Source organism: Sciurus carolinensis, chromosome 19, assembly GCF_902686445.1.
Source record: "Sciurus carolinensis chromosome 19, mSciCar1.2, whole genome shotgun sequence".
NCBI classification, from domain to species: Eukaryota; Metazoa; Chordata; class Mammalia; order Rodentia; family Sciuridae; genus Sciurus; species Sciurus carolinensis.
The window spans coordinates 5,008,094-5,031,440 of NC_062231.1; the positions used below are offsets into that span (position 1 = coordinate 5,008,094).

Below are 23,347 nucleotides of genomic sequence, written 5' to 3' on the forward strand. Positions count from 1 at the left end.
TCAATTGATGAATGGATAAAGAAACTGTGGTATATATATACAATGGATTATTACTCACCTATAAAGAATAATAAAATTATGGCATTTGCAGGCAAATGGATGAAATTGGAGAATATCATGTTAAGTGAGATAAGCCAATCTCAAAAATCCAAAAGACAAATGATCTCACTGATAAGCGGATGATAACACATAATGGGGGGTGGGAGGGGGCAAGAATGGAGGAAGGACGGACTGTATACAGGGAAAAGAGAGGTGGGAGGGGTGGGGCGAAGGAAAAAAATAACAGAATGAATCAAACATCATTACTCTATGTAAATGTATGAATATGCAAATGGTATGCTGTTACTCCATGTACAAGCAGAAACAACATGTATCCCATTTGTTTACAATAAAAATAAATTAAAAAAAAAAGCAAAAACAACAGCAACAACAACCTTGTTCCTATCTAATGTGAGCGTCAGCTGGTATTTCTGAGAGATCCCTCTTGGGAATGTATGTGAAGTCTCTTGGCTACTTTTGTTATCCTGTAGCAGTGGTACCATCTTTCAGGATGGGTCAGTGTCTTACTGATCAAACGTATCTTTCTTAGAATTTCCATCAGGGAAATTGCTCACTCCAGTGATTCTCCTCTTTGCAGAACATGCGCTGGTTGACTTCCTGTGTTCTGAGGTCCTCTTGATCTCCCTGATTGGAAGTTTGGGTGACTCACCAGAGTTGCAGGACCCTAAGAGGGGGTCCCATTTTCTCTACATCTTTGCTGACCTTAGAGGGCAAGGTCAATATTTGACCTTGCTTTTTCCTGCTTTTTCCTGGTTCTTTTGCTTCCTTGACTCTAGTCTCCATTTTTTTTTTTTAAATATCTAGAATGCCAGTTTCACCAGACTGAGTGCAATGGGTTTTAATTTTAGAGTTACCCCTTCCATTTAATGGGGGTCAGTATCAGCACTGGAAGTTAGCCTTATATTCTGTCTGTCCTTTAGGTGATGGAAAATTATCTCAGATTTACTGACTTTGTTCTATTAGGAGGAACACCTCTGAAAAACATTTATAGGCAGCAGTTATATAGTTTAAATGAAATTATAAAATAAATAAACAAGAGCAAAAATATATTCAGTTTGTATGATAGCTACGATCCAAGTCTGGGACATCTAGTACTGTGATGAATGTAAAACAGGGAGTAAATCATTGTGGGAGTGAAGATAGATGCAGGAAAGGATAACAAAGTGAAAGTATTTTTTTCTAATGGGATTTCAGCAACTGGGCATGAAACCTGGTTCAAGGGGCCTCCTTCCTCAGTGACCTAGTTTTCTTTTTTTCAATAATTGCTGGTCCAGTTAGCCTTACATTTGTAGTCCATTTGTTCACCTGGACAAAAAAGTCAAGATTGTTCTGCAGCAGATCTACTCTCATTTTTGAAAACAAGTCCACCAAGGAAGCGACATGGGCCATGACTCTTCTAGGATGTAAACCAGCTACTCTTAATCATGAGCAGGTGGTATGAGAACCTTGGATGTCAGTCCCCCAGGACTCTCTTCTTCCCATCTTAGTACCTGCAAAAGGGAACATCTTTGCTGTTAACTCTGGTAAATAATATTGTAGAGGAAGCTCAAGAGTAGCCCTGGTTTTTTTAATATCTGATTCTACAGATACTTTACATAATAAAACCATTTAGGTTAGTCATAAATATAATCTGTGCTTTTCCTATGTTTAGTCTATTTCTTTGAGAATAAGAATAAGATTGTAGATCACCATTATATGAAATTAGAATAGACTAAATATTAACGATAATTTGATTTCTTTGCCCTTTAATAATCATAAAAACTTTTCACTGTTAAACACCAGAGTTCATGGTGGGGGTGGTTTCTCAGAAACCACCAGATGTTTGTTCTGAAGGTTGAAGGTGAGCAGATCATGGTGCCCTCAGTTTAGGTGGGAGACAAGTTTGTTTCAGTTTAGCTGGGAGAAAAGGTTGCTTTAATCTAACTGGAAAATAAGTTTGTTTTGGTCTGGGCTGTCATACAGAGAGAAGGTGTACTTTGAGAAGAAGCATAGATTATACTTTTGAAGGTTTTTCTTGTTTTAAACTAACAAAAAATGATATAATCTTTACTAAAGAAAAATGTCTATAAAAATACTGGCAGAAAAATAAAGAGAGATTCAGCCTCACAACACTTGGCATCTCTTTGTGCTGTTTCTCCACCCTGCCAACACCTCCCATTCACCTAGGACCCCCAACACGTGCTAGGGCTGGACCCTGGCATGTGGTTGTTAGATTATTGTAAAAGAATAACCACAATATAGCTACTTGCACACAGAATAGGGAAAATGTACCTCTTTTGGAATTTCTTTAAAGGAATTTTACATACAACAATTGAAGAAGAAAGAAAACAAAATGACACCGTAAATTCCATAGATGTAAATAAAGGCACTGATGCATTTACCAAGTAAAACTATACACAAGTCATTTGCAGTCACATAGATAACATTTTCAGACAGAAAATTTGATAGGCTAGCAGTATATATTTCAGTGTGAAAATTGTGAAATGAGAAAATTGTTTAATGAGTGGCAAAGTTGCTTTAGATCAGTTTCGTCAGAAGCTGACCTTTGTTTCTCCACTTATTTTGCATAGATTTTACAACTTGAGTGTCAGCCCTGATTGTCATCAAAGGACTGAGTGTGCCAGAGCCATTGACTACAGCATTGTGGACATCTCCCATGATGTGGTTGTTTCTCCACATTATGCTTATGAACAATGAAAGCACAAAGCCTGCACTGCACAGGACAGAAAAATCACTGGATTATCAGCAGGGTGGTGTGAGTGACATTTTACTTAGGGGAGGTTTGGGGGAGAACCTAGAGGTGTGAAGATACACAGAGCACTGTTTGTGTCTGCACAAGAAGATTATCATGAATTCACTGGAAAAAAACTATCTCTAATTTAGGCCCATGAAGAAGACATCTCTGAATGCTATCAGGGTGAGAAAAATACCCGTTATTCTTTGGCAGAAAGGAAGAATGGTCATTGACAACAGAGAACCATGTTGGGTCTTATTGTGTGTGATCACAGTGCAGAGAAATCGTTCACTAGTAAATGACATGGTGGGGAACCATGAGAACAGAAGTAACCATTGGATGGGATTTGCAAATTTAAATTTGAAATTGACCAATCAGAATGCACTGGGACTGATGGTGACAGCCTGAAGCATGCTCAGGACACAGGGGAGGCAGATAGAGAGTACCCTCATTATATTGTGCAGGAAGACAAGCATTTGCATTTGAAGTTAACTGGAATAGCCTGTGCTTCCCAAATCTCTGCAGATAACAAAAGACCCATGGTGATAAAGATGAGGATGTGTGTTAGTGCCAAGTGGGTGATGGGGAGTTCAGTGGGCCTGGACTTGGGGCCCAGAAGGACAGTAGCAATGTGGAGGCAAAGCAGAAATGTGTTTGCTAAGATCCAAATGCCAGCCTAGGGAGGGAAGATCTTACTTATGGCACTGAATCTGGATTGTTGATTGATCTTCATGGGAATATTGTAGCAAATCCTGTGTTTCTGGAAAGAAAATGAGAAGTATTTGATAATAGTAGCATTTTCATATTTTTGTCACTTTATTATATGTTACAATCACTAGAAACATTCTTTACTGAAGAAAACATTCATTATAAGTAGGATAGAATTTTATTTCCATTACCAATCTAAATTGAAGAAATGGTGTGTGATTCAGCAGTTTTGTGCTGACCTAACCCATAGGAAACTTTGTTCCATCCAAGTCACTGAAAAAGAAAAATAGTAAGTTAAAAAATTAATAAATTTTAGCTTCTGTACCACTCATTCTTCAGATCAATAATTTTATGCATCTCTCACTCACCTCATGGAAGTGTTGATATTTTACCCCATCTCTCAGTCTGGAGGACATATAATGTTTTTCTTTACATTATGACTTCCATCATGCTATAATCATTTACTCTTAATTTTTTTCTTCAGATTTAATAAAGGTGAAGATGTGGTCTTATTTGTCTTTGGAATGGCAGTATTTGAAACATTGATTCTGTGTAGAAATTGCTCACAAAAGACTGTTAGTATGAAGGTTAGACTAGTGGAAATTGGAATCTTCTAGGGGAATAATCTCAACATACTCATTCTCAGGGTTTCTTTATAGAAGTTCAGAATTGTGGATAATTCTGCACCCACATAGCTTTGTTTACTCCAGACCCCATACCTTACCTTCTGGGCAAGTAATGTCATAAATCTCGTTATGTCTATGTGATTTGTCTATTGATAAGAGAGTTGTTCTGAAGTCATCCAGGATTGTTGTATTTGGGTGTATCTGGGGTTTTAATTCAAGTAGTGTCCCTTTTATATAATTAGCTGTGCCCACATTTGGGGAATAAATATTTACTATTGTTTTATCATGTTAACTTGTTCCCTTTACCAATATGAACTACCTTCTTTGTCTCTTCTGATTAATTTTTGTTTGAAGCATTTTTGTCAGATATGAGAATAGCAACTCCTGCTTTTTGAGGGACTCTGATCACATGCTATATCAATTTTCTTCCTTTTACTTTTAACCTGTGTCTGTGTTTTCCTCTAAGTTGAATCTCTTGGGAGGAACATGTAATTGAGTCTTGGTTTTTAATTCATTTTTTCAGCCTCTATCACTTTTGTGTGTATGTGTATCCCAGGGATTGAACCCAGGGGCATTTAACCACTGAGTCACATCCTCAGCAGTTCTTTTTATACTTTTCAATTTGAGACAAAGTATAATTAATTTTCTTAAAACCTCACTAAATTTCTGAGGCCTCCTTTGACTTGTGACCCTCCTGCCTTAGCCTCCTGAGCTGCTGGAATTTCAGGTATGTGTCACTGTGCCTGTCTCACCTTAGTCTTTTAATTAGAGTTGAGACCATTTACATTCAATGTTGTTATAGAGAGATGTTTATTAAATTATGTCATTTTGATTTATTTCTAATGTTTAATTTTGTCCTATTACTCTATTGCTTGGCTACCCTTTGCATTAAATAAAATTTGTTCATTTTTTTAGTGTAGGCTTATTTTTTTATTTCTTATTTGTGGAGTATTTCTTTAAGTATGTTCTGTTGTTCCAACTTTACTAGTGAGGAATTTCTTTATTTTCTACTCATCTTAGAGATTTTTATTTCTTCTTTAAATTTGAAGGCTAACTCTGCTGGATATATAAATCTTGGTTGACCATTACTTTTTTTTCATTACCTGAACCACATCATTTTAAGCTTTTATATCTTTTAGAGTTTATTCTAAGAAAATAGAAGTAATTCTGATTGACTTGCCTCTAAATGTGACCTAAAATTATTCTCCTGAGGCTTAAAAATTCTTTATTTTGTATTTTAGGTATTTTCAATATAATGTGTCAGAGTGAGGTTCTCTTTTGACCTCATCTCTTTGGCATTGTGACTATTCTTAAATCTGTATGTCCATCTCAATCCCAAGGTTTGGAAATTATCTGTTATTATTTTCCTAATAGTGTCATTTAGTCCATTAGCCTGAACATCATTACCTTCTTCAATTCCAGTGATTCTTTAATTTGGTCTCTTAATGTTGTCCCAGAGTTCTTGTATATTCTGATTATGTTTACTTAATTTCTTTTGTTCAATACTGTCCAGATGTTAATGACTATTTTGTCTTCCAGCTCTGAGATTTTCTTTTCAGCATGGTTTAGTTTATTAGAGAGTTTCAACTGCACAGTTTATTGGATTTATTATATATTTTGTTTCCAAGATTTCCATTTGGTTATTTTCAATATCTCCTCATTGAATTTCTCATTCATATCCTATGCTGACTTGCTTAATTTATTCAATGTTTATCTGGGTTCTCTTGGAATTTATTTATTATTTTAATAACCCAGGGACACTTAACCTCTTAGCCAGATCCCCTGCCTTTTTTATAAATTATTATTTAAAATTTATTTTGGGACAAATTTTTAGTCACAACTTTGAGTTGATCCTCTACAAAACAGGTGTTTTGGTCACAAAGAAATATGTAAAGTTAGCAACTGCTTCTCTTTCACCTGAATTTGCTTTGATTTTCTTAAATCTAAGTGAAAATGCTTTATTTTAAAATTAGCATACATATTTGATTTCATTTTAATCAAATTACCTTCCTTCTTTCTACCCCTCATCCCTCTCCTGTTTCCCCTCCCTCCCTCCCCCCATCCCCCACATTTATGTAGACTAGAATGGCATCTGGGATGACGTTACCTAATGCTAATCCTGGTGCCTGGAACACTAGTTTTTGCCATAATTCCCATCCCTTGTCCATTTTTGCAATATTCTGCTGTGTACTTTAATTCTTTGTAAGAGTCTTTAGCATTTTTATAAAACAATGAAATCAGTTTTCCAAAAAAAAATTAGTGCTATTTTTGAAGGGTTTACTTATTCTGAACTACTTGATGGAGTCCTGTCCAGGATCCCTCACCTTCCCTAGAAGTTTCACAGATAACAAATGTCTTTACTCTTGATGTCAATACTCAAGTCCAAAATGTCAGGTCCCCCATGGCTCTCCTGAGCCCTCTCTCTATAACAAGCGAACACTGTTCCAAATCTCAATTCCCACACTAATGGACCATGTGAAAAGTGACTTTGAGCAAGCCTTGCTATTCCCATCTAAACAGTGCAACTGTACCAACTAAAGATTTCAACCTGAATAAATGCAGAAAGGAAGAAGTGAGTGAAACCTCCTCATAAACCTAGACAAAATATCCCAGGGAATGTAGGTGGCAGGGAAATTACAGATCTAGTTCTAAAAACAGCAGCCTGTGGGCTAAATGTTGGGCATGGGTATGAACAAATGTGTGAGAGACTAAGGTTTAGCCTCCTCCACAACAGAGAAAAATAAATGCTAAAATTGAAAAATGGAATTGAAGGCAAAAGACTCACAAGTTTTTGTTTTCTGTTTTTTTTTTTTCTTTTTTTTTTTTAGTTTGTTTTTTGAACCAGAGATTGAACCCAGGCACTTTACCACTAAACCACATCTGAACATATTTTTAAAAACTTTAAAAATTTATTTTGAGACAGAAAATGTTAATCACAACATCGAAATGATCTTTAATCAAATAGGTGTTTTGGACAAAAAATAAATGTGTGAAATAAGAAAATGCTTCTTTTTCACCTGAAATTTTTCTTCTTTTCTTAAATTCAGGTGATAATGCTGTATTTACAAAATTAACATACACATTTGACCTAATTTTAATCAATTTTTTTCCTTCTTTCTACCCCTGGTCCCTCTCCCATTTCTCCCTCTCCCTCCCTCCTCTCTGGCTAGAAGGGCATCTGAAATGATGTGACCTAATGCTAATTCTGGTGTCTGGAACACTAGGTTGTTTTTTTTTTCCTTGCTTTCTGTCCCCTTCCCAGCTTTGCAGTATTCTGCTGTATATTTTCAATTTTTATAGGAATCCTTAGCATTTTTATAAAACAATGCAATCAGTTTTCCAAAAATTAGCACTGTTTTTGAAGCATTTGGGGCATTGAAGAACACGATGAGGAAAGCACCTGGCATAGTGTGGCTGCAGGACTCTGAGAGGCCCCAAATCCTTTGTGAGGACATACATGCTGTTCTTATCTGGAATATCCTTCCTTTGGCCTTTTATCAAATTTCTGCTCATCCTTCGATACCAAGTTGGATGGGAAGAATTTCAGATACCTACACCCAGCCAATCAGGCCTTTCTCTGGAGACTATAAATCTGAGCAATGATAAAGGGACAACGGAAATTCTTACAGTGTGCTCATATTGCAGCAGCATTCAGGGGGTGCTGTGCAGGGTTTTGGGTACTGTGATCACCTTGCACAGGCCAGCTGCTCATTGAACTTTGCCATCAGGTTCCCTTGATCTCTCCAGTGTCCTCTAACTTATTGTTTTCATTTAAAGAACCCAATTTATTTTCTGCAGCTTGTGACCCAAGTCCCCAAATGCTGTCTCATCTCCACAGCATTGAGTCAAGCAGTCAGAATGAAAGATATTTATTTAGACAGAGTTATAAAGAAGATCTCCTTCCAGGACCCAGACTTGAGAAAGATGGCCATGAACAGACACCTGTGCCTCCTCATTCTGAGATGCCTGGGGCTGACTGGCCCAGAGAGCACAGATGGGTCTTGTTTCCCAAGGAGCTGTGCCCATCTTGTGCTCAAAGGCTAAGAGAAGGTGAAAAATGCCACAGAGCTGGAGAGTAGCAGAAGACCAGGTTCTGTGTAAACATGCTCCTTTAATTCTGCTGGACTTCTCCACATGCAGGGCAGGGACCTTGCTCTCTTGCTCACCAGTCTTCTCTGCTTCCAGCGCTGAAAAGGTCCTTGCTCTCATGCTAATCAAGAATTATAATCAGTTGTATTGTGTAAATGGAGAGGCCATTGCTCAGGTGAACAGAGTTGTCCAAGGTCATCCCATGGGTTGTGGGGTCCCAATGTGACCAGACCCAAAGATTAGTTGTCCCTCAGACTGAGAGTTATCTGCAGCCATGGGTTACACTGTAGGATGACTTTCATTCATTTTGGAGGAAGTTCTCAAGGAGCAGTAGAGTGGCAGAGTGGTGGCAGGTAAAGGTGTGAGCTTGATTAAAATCCATGGCTGATCACAAAAAGCAGAGCCATTTGGGATGCTGCTGGATATTGATGGAATTGGACCAGCCATTCCATAAAAGATTTCAGGACTAGAGGGGAAAACTTGCAATCCTAGCGAGTTAAATAGGCCAGAAGAGGAGGAACCATGTGGGTGGAATACAGGGGAGAGAGTGGGTGGAGTGGGCGTGGTGCTGCAGAGCAGAGCAGTGCAGAGAGGAGCCCAGATGTAGGGCAGAGCCTATGAGAGGAAGTCGAGAGGGCCCAGTGGAGCCACAGTGGGGACCTGAGGTGGGAGGGAAGAGAGGAACTGAGCAAATGGAATAGATCCTTACAAGCAGAGTGGTGTTGAGCTAGTGTAAGGGCATGGGAGGTGTGCACCACCCAGAGCTTCTCATATGAGCCCTGCACTGGAACCAGGAGCCCCGCAGGTGAGTGGAGGGCATTGTAGGTGCATCCACAGGAGGTGAAGGGATTTGGGAGAGTCACATATATCTGGAAATACTGTCAGAAGTCACCATGAACCCAGCGAGGAAGCAGGCTTTGGGATCTTGAGCCGGAAATGTTATTTCATGTTGTTCTGTTGGGGCCTCAATTTCCCCACTTATACAATTAGGCAATGGAGTGGGGCTCGAGATTCTGAGGTGCAGCCTTCCTTAGTCCCTCCCTCTCATGGGATGCTGTGAAATTTCCATGTGCTCAGGTGCATTGGGGTCTGTGGGGGTCCTAGAAGGGGTCCTGGGGATGTCACCTTAGACACTTTGCTTTGGGGGAGCAACCATTGACCCAGTGTGTTCAGAGAGACTTCTCCTGGTAACCTGCTGTGTAGACAGTGAGATCTGGAGGTCCAGAGAGGATAAGCCTGTGGAGAGCTGCCACTTGCTGGAGCCTGGTCTGGAGCCCACATTGCACCTCACTCAGCCACTGGCAGGGGCTTCCTGGCACCTGGGCGTGGGAGAAGCAGATGAGGAAGGTGGCCTTGACCCTGCCAGGGCCACCCTGTGGAACTCACTGCATCTGTAAAGTAGGGCAAAGGAAGAGATCTGCCTCTCAGGTTGTTGTAGAGCTTCAAGTCCTAAATTCATGATTCTCTAAAAGGCAGTTTGGCCTGCATGGGGTGGGGGATCTGTGTTCTGACAGTGCTATCATTTAGTTTTGTGTATGGAAATATAAACCCCATGCAATTTTTAAAAAATAACTATTTTGTATGAAGCTCTGTTCTAGGTGAGAGGACATAGATGTGAGCAAAACAGTCAGGAATCCATGCTCCCACTCTGGTGTGGGATGCTGTACCACTGATCTGGTCCAAGAATTCAGGCACTAAAATAACATGGGGCACTGACCCCTTTAGGCATCTGATCTAATGTTACCATTCACAGCAAAGTTTTACCTGCCCCTTTATTCTAAAGTACACACCTTGTGTCACTTAGCTCCCGTCAATGCTTTCCTACCTGTAAGATGAAGGCCTCCTTAAGGAGTTATCCTGTCCTTGCTCCCCATTCCTCCCCTTGTTTGCAAAAGCAGTTGTCTCACCTTTACCAGTACACACGTCTCTGGTTGAGATGGGTTTTTCCTTTGTTAGAAGGGCTAACTTCTGATTAGACGCTAGATGGCGACAGAACTGCACATAAGACTTTCTAGATTTAACCAGAGCATCTGGCTTGGTTACTAGAAGTTTGAGAAAGTCCTTCAAAGCTGCTGTTTTACAAATAACCTTTTTTGTTTGTTTTTGATACAACTCTTAATGAGTTTTATATATGGAATTAATTTCCCAGCTATGAAAGGGAGTATTATTACACTCAGTACTTAGTGCAGTGTTTATTGCCATCATGGAGAAGAAAATGCAGATAGATAGATGATAGATAGATAAATAGATAAATAGATATTCATGTATTTTTTTTCTCAAAATTTTATTGAGAATTGAGGTCAGGGTCTCAATTCAGTCATGGCCTCTTCCACAGCTGCTTTTTCTTGGATGCTGCAGGAATTTTTGCTAATGTTGGAGGCACGTTGTGTTCTTTTCTAAGCTTTGATTATTATAAGACAATGTATAGAATGTATATATATTTGTGTGTATATATATATATATGTATATATACATATATTTACACACATATGTATGTGTAATTATATGTCAGAGATGCCAAGTTATTTTGCTTTTATTTACTCCCTGGGCATCTGTAGACCCCAATGAAGAATCAGTGGTTTTTGACAAAAGCAGCCTTTAAGTCCCTCTGATATGAGAAGAATTTGTGACATTTAGTAGAACTTGCCCCCATGGGCATGTGTATCAATCGAATATATATGTATATATTTTGTTTTTCCCTCTGAGGCACAGGGGATTCAAACTAAGGCCTGTGTGCATGTTAGGTGAACACTCTCCAAAATGAGCTATTTCTTCAGCCCCTGGAATATATATTATATAACATGATGGCATAACTAGGTAAGGGAATAAAAGGGGTTAAACTTGAGTTATTTATAATTACAGATATTTCATATACATATAACTAAATGTAATTGCATAATTTATGTGTTTATAATTTTGTACACACACACATATGTGCTTATAATTTTGTCTCTAGAACAAGCAGGGCGTGATGATGGATTGTGGTGGGGGAAAGGGCCAAAAGACCAATGACAATTTCTAAATTATTTTCTTGTGCACCTAGGGGGTTATTAACTTCCAGTACAGGATGGGTCTGAAAGATGACATGAGCAGGAAAATGAGCGCTGGTTTTGAGGAAGGCCTTGGTATTGGTGTTTGCAATGCCTACAAGATAACCACGTGGAAAGGTCTGCAGGCGAGAGCAGAGGGCTGGGAAGAAGATGGACACTTGAGAGGCAGGGGATGTGGAAAATACTTCCTGCCATGAGACTGAGGTGACCTAGTGTGAGGTGAAGATGGAGAAGCACAGGAATCTTGCTCTGAGCTGGGGACGTACCTATATTTGGCAAAGGAGAAGAAAACCATGAAGGAGACAGAGAACAGGGGCATCCAGTTAGGGAGATGGAAAACCAGGGAAATGGAACAACATGGATTTCTGGGAAGAGAGAATTGCAAAAAGAAAGGCAGGGCCTCTTGTACTAAAGACCACTCAAAAGTGAACTAGAGGGCAAACAAGGAGGGACCATTACATTTGGTAACATAAATGTTTCTGATGCTCTCAGTGGCACCAGTGTTCACAGGTGGTGGGATCTAAAACCACCTGGATGACTTATGGAAGCATAGAAGGTGGCACAGTGAAGGCCATAGGTGGATATTTTTCTGATTTTGGACAATGAGCTGAAAGAAAACCCAGCCTGGCATTAGAATTGGAGGTCTCTGAGATGTGGGGAGGAGGTGATTCCAGAAAGTGCATTTTTTCTCTTGTTTGTGGCTACAGAAATCTCTTTCTGTTACTATTTTACCAACTGTATACTAGAGTTTTTTTTCCTTTAAAATTTGGAAGCACAGGTGTGAATACTGGAGTCTGAGATTGCTGCTGGGACAGGGTATGTGTTGAGAGTGGAAGATGGGTAATTAGATGTAATTACTGTGTGCCATGCATTTGGAAATATCAAGCTTGATCCCATTAACATGTGCAATTAATATGCATGAATTTAAGAACACATGGGACTAATGATTCTCTTCTATCACTGAATGGTAGACCCTCAACACTAGGGGAAGATATTTTTATCCTCATGCTTTAACTCTTCCTTGTGAAAGTGGTCACTGTCAGTCACCTGTGAAGAGAACTGTATCAGTATCTTCTTATTTATCAGGATCTTCAAAATAATGGCAAATGCTGGCCACACATTATTTATCTTATGTGGTATTTGGTTGTGGTGGTGATTAAATAATTTAGGAAGGAATAGGACAGAGATGAGGTGCCTTTTTGTCACAGCATGACAGGGTTACCTGATGTTCACTGAAATCCTTGAGATGCTACCATCCGCCCATGGTCAAGGTTGTTTTTGCCAGATTTTGCATTTGATAACTTCCTTCGCTTCCATTTTTTTTTTCTATACTATCCTTTGTGATCAAGCCACTGAATCTGGCTACCCTCAACCGGAGAAGGAGCGTAAGCTCTGCCTGAAGGTGGGGTGCTGTCTACCTACCCGGTTTTCAACTCTTCCATTAGATTTTTCTGTTCCCTTCACTTATTATCTATGTAGCCATTTACTTATTTATGTCAGTAAACACCTATTCAATTTTTACTTTCAGTTTTATTTCAGTATTAAAGCTATTTATTTTACTAATCTTATTCTTTGATGTTTGACTCTCGAAATGTCTTATACCTTAGTTCTCAGGTCATTTGTCAGGTGTCCACAGTTGGGACATTTTCCTCCTCCTCCTCCCTCTCCTCTGCCTCCTCATCCTGCTATGTTCAGGCTCATTTTGTATTTCCTCACCAGATCCTAGAATCAGGCATTTCTCCAGGGAAATAGAGTCCTTGTTAATGGTAGCTATTAGGGTCAGCTGTGTAATTGACAAGTCCAATGCAAAATAAAAATGTAGATTACTTGTCCAAAAAGCAGGTAACCTGTGCCATTAACTTCATGCAACAGATATGTATTTCTTCGGTGCTGTCTTCATATTTCAAGTGCATTTCATTTGTCCTTTAGTGTCCATCTCATTGCAGAAAAATCAGAATTTTTAAAATGTTAACAAGACTTTTAACATTATCTTTAATTATGCAATGTCAATTGTAAATGCAAACTTAAAAGCAAGTCATAGTTTGCACCTTGCACACCCATGTTGAGTTCATTCATACCAGAGCAGGAAAATGTTACACACAACCAACGTGATTTTTTTTCACTATACCTCAATAACTGCTAATACATTTTTCAATTGGTTTGTTAGTCAGTTAGAAAGAACTGAAAGGAAGACAACTGTAGATTGCTCTGGTTTCCCTTTCCCTTCACATCCTCAGTTGGAGAGGGGGCTAACACAGTGAAGTACCATGAGTGATAAAGGATAAGGGAGGTGTTCTTGGTCTTAGGGAAAAAATTCACTGCCTTCTTTCTGTACTTGAATGTAATTCTGATGATTGGACTCCAAAGGGTGAACTTCCTGGGATTCAGTGCCCTGCCTCTGGGTACTTATATATGGATAGGACACACTTACTTTGTGCCAACTCTCTCAGCCTCTATATTTCATCACCCCCTGGACTTCTGTGCTTTTAGGAATTAAAACTCTTCAATGTGATTAAGGTGACCTGATGTAGTATACATGCAGGTTTTGTATGTGTGCTGTGTTCATACATGTCCATATTCTTTTTGAAATTCACCTAGAAAACTTAAGTACTCAGATACAATTAATAAATTTATGATAGCCAGAGCACAGTATTCTAGCACAAACAGGGCTACTTTGAGCAGGGATCCAGACCATATTGGAGGAATACCCATGAAGCTATTCCCTTTTTGACAGTCTGCCTCCTCCTCCTCCTTCTCCTTTTGTCTCTCTCTCTCTTTCAATTTCACTCATACTTTCTTTCTCACTTTCTCTCTCCCTCCCTCCCTCTCTCCATTCCTCTTTTCCATCCTTTTCTTTCTTCCATAGTCATGAGAAAGCTAAGTAGGATATCTTTACTCTTAAAAATTTTATAACTCTGCATTATAGTATGGTAAACAATAAGTACAGAATTGTGCAAAAATAGTAGAATTTATTTATCCATTGAATAAGTGCACCTCACTTTATTGTAACCTCATTCCTTCACAACCAATGTGTTTCTCTCTCTCTCTCTCTCTCTCTCTCTCTCTCTCTCTGTGTGTGTGTGTGTGTGTGTGTGTGTATTTCTTGGTACCAGGAGTTGAACCCAGAGGAATTTAACCACTGAGTCATATCCCCAGTTCTTTTTTGTGTTTTATTTAGAGACAAAGTGTCACAAAGTTTCTTTGGGTCTTTCTAAGGTTCTGAGGTTGTCTTTGAACACACTATTGTCCTGCTTAGCTTCCCGGGCCTCTGGGATGTTTCACTGAATTTGAATATTATAAATACCTCAGTTAAGTAGTATCATACAGTATTTGTTCTTCACTTAGCACAATTCTAGACTTTTTAATATTGTCACAAATGCCAGGATTTATTTTTTTTTTCAGGACTAAATAATCTACTCCTTTAATTATTCATGTGTCATGGACATAAACTGTTTCTATACCTTGGCTCTTGTACAGGATGTCAATCCAATAATAAGAACATGATTTTGAAGTTCTATTTATTTATGAGAAAAAGAGAAACACAGGAACTCCTGACCCAGAGACAGTAGTTCTGCCCTTCAGGGAAAACAGAGCTATTTAAAGAAGCTATACAAAGACTGCATTCCAGGTGGGGCCCTGGCAGGGGGTCTCCGATGCATCCTGATGGTGTATTAAAATCCACTTGTAATTTGGGATTCAGTCCCTTCCTAGTTCTTCTGGTGACATCTCCTTCCTGTGGAGAACATATAACTCAAGGGAATCTTGTTCCCTGTCCCCAGGTTAGGGAGAGGGAGAAGAGAAAAATACAAACAATTCACTTTTAAAATAAGCAGCAAAGAATTTGTTTAAAAGTCACAGTGGACCCATTATACTCTCACTTCCATTTTAAAGTCACTCTTTGTAAAATGAATTCTATTGTTTTGAAAAATGGCAGGCATTCATTTATATTTTAACCCAGCAGTGTACAGGAAATTTCTTCACCTTTAAAATAACCTAGGTGGGGTTTGCATTTGTGTGTGTGTGTGTGTGTGTGTGTGTGTGTGTGTGTGTGTGTGATTGTTGTCTTTGTTTCTGCTTTTTTGGGGAAAGAGTCTTTTGGGGATGCCCAGACTGTACTCACTCTTGTGGGTTCATGCTGTCCTGCCTTAGCTTCCTAAGCAGCTGGGACTGCAGACACAGGATGCCAGGTCACATCTACTTTTTATCTAAAGGCTGTATTTTTGTCTAACCCTAAAGTCCAGTAGTTTACAGTCTACTCTATATTGTCTTCTTTTCAAGGAATGTCATGTAAATGGAGTAAAATAAGTATCCTTTGTATCCTCTTTTCTATGACTTAGTAAAATGCATTTGAGTTTCATTCTTCTTGTTGAGCTAATCAGTAGGTTACTCTTTTTTGATGCATAGAAATTTCTTGGAAGTACGCTTGCTTCTTCATGAATTTGCAAAAGAATGTCTGCATTCCTTCCAACTTACCTTGTCACTGAGTGAAGCTGCTGTCAACACTTGCATATGCAGCAGTGGTCCACATAATGCTTTGAATATAGTCCATGCCATTCTGCCACTGAGACTTCTTTTAAAATGAACATGTTTTCTTTTCCTTTTCTCCCTCTCCTTCTCCTTCACTTGGGGGCAGGGAACAAGATTAAATTTTTCCTATTCTAATCCCAATTATCTGTCTTTGAGTGCCCACCCACCAATGGAACCAAATAATTAAGACTTCAAGGATGGCACCACAAGATCTCAAGAATGGCTGTCTCCCAAAGTAATATGAGAATACCAATTCCCCCACAGGGATTACCTGGCAGGTACTCTCTGAATAGCTTCCAAAAAAAAAAAAAAAAATACCAGTTCCTGTCAATGAGCAGAATCACAGTCTCTGTGTCTGGAGTCCTCTGTGCTTCTCCTTTGCTAGCAAAGCACTAAGCCTACAATCTTTATTTTTTTCTCAAAACCATGACCACCTTGTTAAATTTGCATTCAGGGATGAACCTTCAGTAACATACACTATTTCTGTGGGCATAAGTTTACAAATAATTTGGGTAAAATCTGGAAGTGTAATCACTGTGTCATAGGGTAACTTTATTAAGGATAAAAACTCAGTGCTACTTCTCCAGAAGACCATATTTAACTTCCAAGCAACAATCAAGAGACTTGCTGTGCTCTGCAATCAACCACTGTTTGTTATTCTTGGGTTTTATGTAAACTCCTCTTATTTATGAGGTGTTAGTGGGATCTTCCAGTACATTTAATTTTATTTCCTCCATGACATGTGCTGTTAAGCATCTTTTCAGATGTTGACATGATGTCTATAGAGCTTCTTTGGTGAAGGGTCTTTTCTTGTCTCCATCTTTTTCCTCCACTCTTGTCACTTTCTGCAGTCCTATGGCACAGTATCTTATCATTTCAACTAGTAGGACATGACCATGAATCTATGCACTGCTATTGTGCATTTTGATTATTTTATTATTTAGTAGGTATATATGCTGCAACCTATTTTACAACTTACCTCTAATTTTGGCTGTTTCTCTACATCATAATTTTGAAGGCAATATTACCAGACAGGAGCAGTGATATCATAAGTCAGTAGAAAAGAAGATATATGGTATTGTAACATTTTACACAGTTTTTCTGCTGAAATATTCACTGATATATAATGCCATCCTCTATTTAGAAATGCAACTCTATTTTTTCCTTTTTCTAATTGGAACAATACTACAAATCCATATTCTCCATGGCATGAATATTCAAGGCCAGCAATTTTCCATGTATTCCTCTACAATTTGAATTTGACATTTTAAACTCATGTGAAACACTTCCCAGAAAATGAAAAAACTCTTCCTACCTAAGGCAACATACCCTTTTGTAGCTGTTGCTTATCTGAATCTGTAACAAGAATTTTTCTTCCTTTTCAGATACCTTGCAAGGTGGCCCACACCTATCATCCCAGGTACCTAGAAGAATAATCCAGAGGGATCACAAGTTCGAGGTCAGGCTTGTAAAACTTAGAAAGGGGCTAAGAAAATTATTGATAACCTGTCTCAAAATAAAAAGGGCTGGGGATGTGTCTCAGTAGTTAGGCAATGCTTGGTTCAATCCCTGACCCAAAACACTAATGATGACAAAAAGATTTGGATCCAATTCACTAAAATGCAATGAAATCTTTAGAAAATTATATTTTGGCATTTTTAGAATCATGCCATCAAAGTGTTTTTATTTTTGAGAATTTTTTCATATCTGTTTATGCTGCAGTCATTTCCCCACCTGTTTTATCTGTTTATAAAAACACTGGAAACTATTTTTAAAGATATTTATATACGTGCATTTTTATGGGGTACCTTATGGTAATTCAGGACATGTGTATAAGTTGTAGTAATCAGATTATAGTAATAAGCATTTCCATCTCTTCAACTATTAATAATTTTTATGTGTTGGGAATTGAGTATCAAAACACATTTTAGATTGTTTTAACCAATACTTACCCTGCTGTGCCAAAGAAGTACCAGAAGGGATTCCCCCACTTTGCTCCTGGTGCCCCTCACTGATCTCTTTCCATCTGTCCTCTCCCTGTTCGTCCCATTCTCTGGTGACCACTATTCCTTTCTCTTTATTTATTTATTTATTTTTTATTACTTTTATTTTTATTTAGCTTTTAATTTTTTGCAGACTGAATTTTGATTCATTGTACACAAATGGGTTACATCATTTTGTTTCTAGGATTGTACACAATGTAGATTCATATCACTTGTGTAATCATACATGTACATAGGGTAATGGTGTCTCATTCCACCATTTTTCATACCCCCTCCCTCTCATTTCCTTCTACATATTCTAAAGGGTCCCCTTTATTCTCTCATTCCCCATATCCCCACCCCCATTATATATCATTCTCCAGTTATCAGGAAAAATATTCAGTCTTTGGGTTTTTGGACTTGGCTTATTTCACTTAGCATGATATTCTCCAATTCCATCCATTTATTTGCAAATACCATAATATTATTCTTCTTTATGGCTGAATAATATTCCATTGTGTATATATACCAGAGTTTCTTTATCCATTCATCTGTTGAAGGGCATCTAGGTTGGTTCCACAGTCTACCAATTGTGAACTGAGCTGCTATAAACATTGATGTGGCTGTGTTACTCTGGTTTGCTGATTGTAGGTCCTTTGGGTATAAACAGAGGAGTGGGATAACTGGGTCAAAAGGCAGGTCCATTCCAAGTACTTTTAGTATTCTCCATACTGCTTTCCACAGTGGCTGCACCAATTTGCAACTCCATCAGTCATGTAAAAGTGTGCCTTTTTCTCCACATCCACACCAACATCTATTATTGTTTGTGTTCTTGATAATAGCCATTCTAATTGGAGTAAGATGAAATCTTAGAGTTGTTTTAATTTGCATTTCTCTAATTACCAGAGATGTTGAGCACTTTTTTATATATTTATTAATTGCTGTGTATCTTCTTCTGTAAAGTGTGTGTCCTGATCCTTGGCCCATTTATTGATTGGGTTCTTTGTATTTTTGGTGTAAAGTTTTGTAAGTAATTTATAAATTTTGGAGATAAGTGCTCTATCTAAAGTGCATGTGGAGAAGATTTTCTCCCCCTCTGTAGGCTCTCTCTTCACATTTTTGATTGTATCCTTTGCTGAGAAAAAGCTTTTTAATTTGAGTCCATCACATTTATTGATCCTTGCTTTGATTTCTTGTGCTTTGGGAATCTTGTTGAGGAAGTCTGATCCTAACCATCATGATGAAGATTCAGGCCTTCTTTGCCTTCAATTAGGTGCAAGGTCTCTGGTCTAATTCCTATGACTTTGATCCATTTTGAGTTGAGTTTTATGCAGAGTGAGAGATAGAGGTGTAATTTCATTTTACTGCATATGGATTTCCAGTTTTGCCAGCACCATTTGTTGAACAGGCTATCTTTTCTTCATTGTATGTTTTTGGCTCCTTTGTCTAATATGAGGTAACTGTATTTATGTGGTTTTCTCTCTGTGTCTTCTATTCTGTACCATAAGTCTGCCTGTCTATTTTGGTGCCAATGCCATGCTGTTTTTGTTATTATTACTCTGTAGTATAGTGTAATGTCTGGTATTGTGATACCTCCTTTTTCACTTTTTCTATTCAGGATTGTTTTGACTATTTGAGGTCTCTTGTTCTTCCAGGTGAAGTTCATGATTGCTTTCTCTATTTCTATGAGGAATGTCATTGGTATTTCAATTGGAATTGCATTGAATCTGTATAGGCCTTTGGTAGTATGGCCATCTTGACCATGTTAATTCTGCCTATCCAAGAACATGTGAGATCTTTCCATCTTCTAAGGTTTTCTTCAGTTTCTTTCTTTAATGTTCTGTAGTTTTCATGGTAGAGGTCTTTCACCTCTTTTGTCAGACTAATTCCCAAGTATTTTATTTTATTTTATTTTATTTTAGAGGCTACTGTGAATGGAATAGTTTTCCTAATTTCTCTTTCAGAGGATTCATCACTTATGAATAAAAATGCAGTACATTTATGCATACTGATTTTATATCCTGCTACTTTGCTGAATTCATTTATTAGTTGTAGAGGTTTTCTAGTGGAACAAGATATAACAATTTTAAATATTTATGTGCCAAACAATGGAGCATCTATGTATATCAAATGAACCCTTCTCAATTTTAAGAATCAAATAGACCAAAGCACATTAATAGTGGGGAACTTTAACTCACCACTCTCACCTCTGGATAGATCCTCCAAACAAAAGCTGAACAAAGAAACTATAGAATTAAATAATACAATCAATGATATAGACTTAATGGAGTATTTCATCCACCATCAAGCAAATATACTTTCTTCTCAGTAGCTCATGGATCCTTCTCCAAAATAGACCATATGCTATGCCCCAAAAAAAGCCATTAGTATATACAAAAAAATAGAGACCCTACCCTATATCCTATCAGACCATAATGGAATACAATTAGAAATGAATGATAAAATAACAAACAAAAACTACTCATACACCTGGAGACTAAATAATATGCTATTGAATGATGTAATGATAAAAGAAGTCATAAGGGAAGAAATATTCCTTTCTCTTCTACTAGATTTATTTATTGCTTTTTGCAAATAAATGAGAACTTGTGGTGTTTGTCCTTCTGTATCTGGTGTATTGCATGTGAAATAATGAAGGTCATTGGGCATTTTTCATTTTGGCAAAATGCACATAACAGAAAATTTACAACTTTGATGCTTTATAAATGTGCAGGTTAGAGGGAGTCAGAACATTTACACTATTGTGAAAACAATTACCATTCATCTCCAGCACTATTTCTTCTTCCCAAACTATACCTTTGTAGCTATAGAATAGGAATTCCTTGCTGACTCACTCACTCAGCCCCTGGTAAATGCCATTCTATTTTTCTGTCTATATAAGTTTCTACTCTTATTTCTACCTTCTACAGTAGACTATTAGAGTCTTGATTCTTTTTAAAAAATTATATTTAGCTATAGATGGACATAATATCTTTAATTGTTTAATTAATTTTTATGTGTTGATGAGGTTACAACCCAGTCCCTCAAACTACTGAACAATAATTCCAGCCCCAGCATTTGTTCTTTTGTGACTGACAATTCACTTGTAATAATGTAATCAAAGTTCACAAACTACTTGCTTGAGAATTTGTTCTTCTGTTCCAGGCTGAATAATATTCCATGGTATGGCCAAACTATGCTTTGTTTGTATATTCAGATGCTTTTGGACATTGTACTGTTTCCACATTGGGCTATCATGAATAATAGTACTAGGAGCACTGGTGTACATGTGATAACTTGAGTTTCTACATTGATTCTTTCAAACAAATCAATAAAAGAACAATTGTGGTGGTGAACATCTGTAACCCCAGGGGCTCCAGAGGCTGAGAAAGGAGGATCATGAATTGAAAGCGAACCTCAGCAAAAGTGAGGCACTAAGTAACTTGGTGAGACCCTGTCTCTAAATAAAATACAAAATTGGGCTGGGGATGTGGCTCAGTGGCTGAGTCCCCAGGTTTCAGTCCCTGGTGTCCCCCAAAATGAATACATAAAAATAAAAAGACAATTGATGGATCAGGTGATAATTCAGGGAAATAAATATTGATATATTTGGTTGGACGAAATACAACTCACTGAAGCACTTTTTGAAAAGTGCTATACATTCTTAATGTCTTATAAGTGGCTAATGAAGGCCATGAACATGAGACCTACCTCATAAATATCACTTGCTGACCCAAGCAGACAGGTTGGGCCCTTATGTGATTTCAAAAAAGTAAATGACTGCTGTTTCTATTACATATTTTTTATTCACTTGTCTCAAAGTAAACAGATTTAACAAAACATGCATATATCTATATTCACTTAACCCAGGGATCATATAGTCTGTGCCATGATTTACTATTCAGAAGCCAGTGTTTTGGTACATTCAGAGAAATTACATATCACTCTAGTGAAACATATTTTGTCTTTCCCAAAAAGGATTTGAAAAAGTTAATAATTTGTTTTTCAGTAACGATTGGCAACAAAGGACTGATTGTGGGCTTAACCATTAGCCACCATCATCTGGATAAGGTGACAAACATGGTCATTGTTCCACATAGGTCTTAAGGAAGACAAGATACAGTCCAAACAGTACATGAGCATGAAGAAACTCATGAGCAGCAGGATGGTCCTGGTGGCCCTCTGTACAGGGGATGCTCTGGGAGAAAGACTGTTGGCATGAATGTGCTGGAAGTGCTTCTTATGCCTGCACAAGAGGGTCACCATGTACCCACTTGAGAGAGAGCCATGAGCCCTATAAGGAAGCCATCCTGGAATACACCTAATACAGAAAATAAATGCCTGAGGAAGTAAATCATTGGTAAAATCATGCAGGATTCAGTAATAATTATAAGACCATGTGAGGTCAGGTTGGGGATGACAGTAGAAGAGATTGAGAAGTGAGCACTCATGGACATGTGGAACACCCACAGGAACACAAGGGAGCACAGGCTCTGATGTGGGGACTTATGTTTGAACTTTGCCAAGCAGGAGATTCTGGGGCTGAGGGTGATGGCCTGGCAGACACTGGGCAGGCAGGTGGCACAAATGGAGAAGTCCCTCAAAACCTGTACAAGTAGATCAGTGGTTTACATTTGTTGTCATCCCAAAAGACCTGAGTCACAAAAATATTTGTAGCAGTGTGCCCAATAATTATCAGCATCCCTATGTGGATTAGGGTCAAGAGCCCAATGATCAAGTCAGTGTGCTTGAGCTTATACTGGAGAAGGGACATGAAGATGTGAAAGAGAAGAAGGATGGTGTTGGCTGAGATCCCAATGATAACTTCAGAGAAAAGTGCATTTCTCATTCTAATAAGATCATATAGTTGGTTGGTCTTTTTCATCTTTTGGGCAAAGGATCACATTATATCTTAGGAAAAAAGAAAGAGAAAGTCTTTATATCAAATAGTAACATCATCATCAATCTCAGCCTCCACTCTTATCATCAGGAAGTGTGTTCAATCTCCCCAACACACACTTTTCCCCCTTCAGAACTCAAGTCTCTCTGACACCCTCCAGGTACCATTCTCCTGTTATTATCAAATCAGGTCTGGATCATATAACAATTGTTGGTTTCCCACTGTCCATCACCTTTTGTATTCATTCACAATTACCATATGCCTTTGAAAATAGTTCTAGGAAATAACTTCATCTTTGTTTTCTCTGGGGGATTGCTTGATTTTCATATTTTTTTGAGGTGTTTGGGATTGAACCCAGGGCTTTGTGCTTTCAAGGCATGTACTCTACCAACTGAGCTACGTCCTCATCCCATTTTTGTCTTTCTCATCTTGATAAAGCCCTAGGTATATATGAAAAGCTCTACAATTTTTGTTGAATTCAATTGGGAGGAATGCATAATAGTAGAGAATTCCAACTTTGTAAAAAATTAAATGTCAATGGAATACGTTTACACTTAAATATATCATTTCAGTGTTGCCTTTATTCTGGTTTAGTACCACACCTATATCTTTAAAATATTAACTGAGACAACATTGAGGAAAATACACTGTAAGACACATTGAATTTGCAT

General features: G+C 38.1%; 1 pseudogene; it reads right to left on the reverse strand.

Annotated features, from left to right (window-relative positions):
- Window positions 1-21,717: 21,717 nt before the first annotated feature.
- On the reverse strand, window positions 21,718-22,661 carry LOC124971152 (vomeronasal type-1 receptor 90-like; annotated as a pseudogene).
- Between the last annotated feature and the right edge of the window lie 686 nt (window positions 22,662-23,347).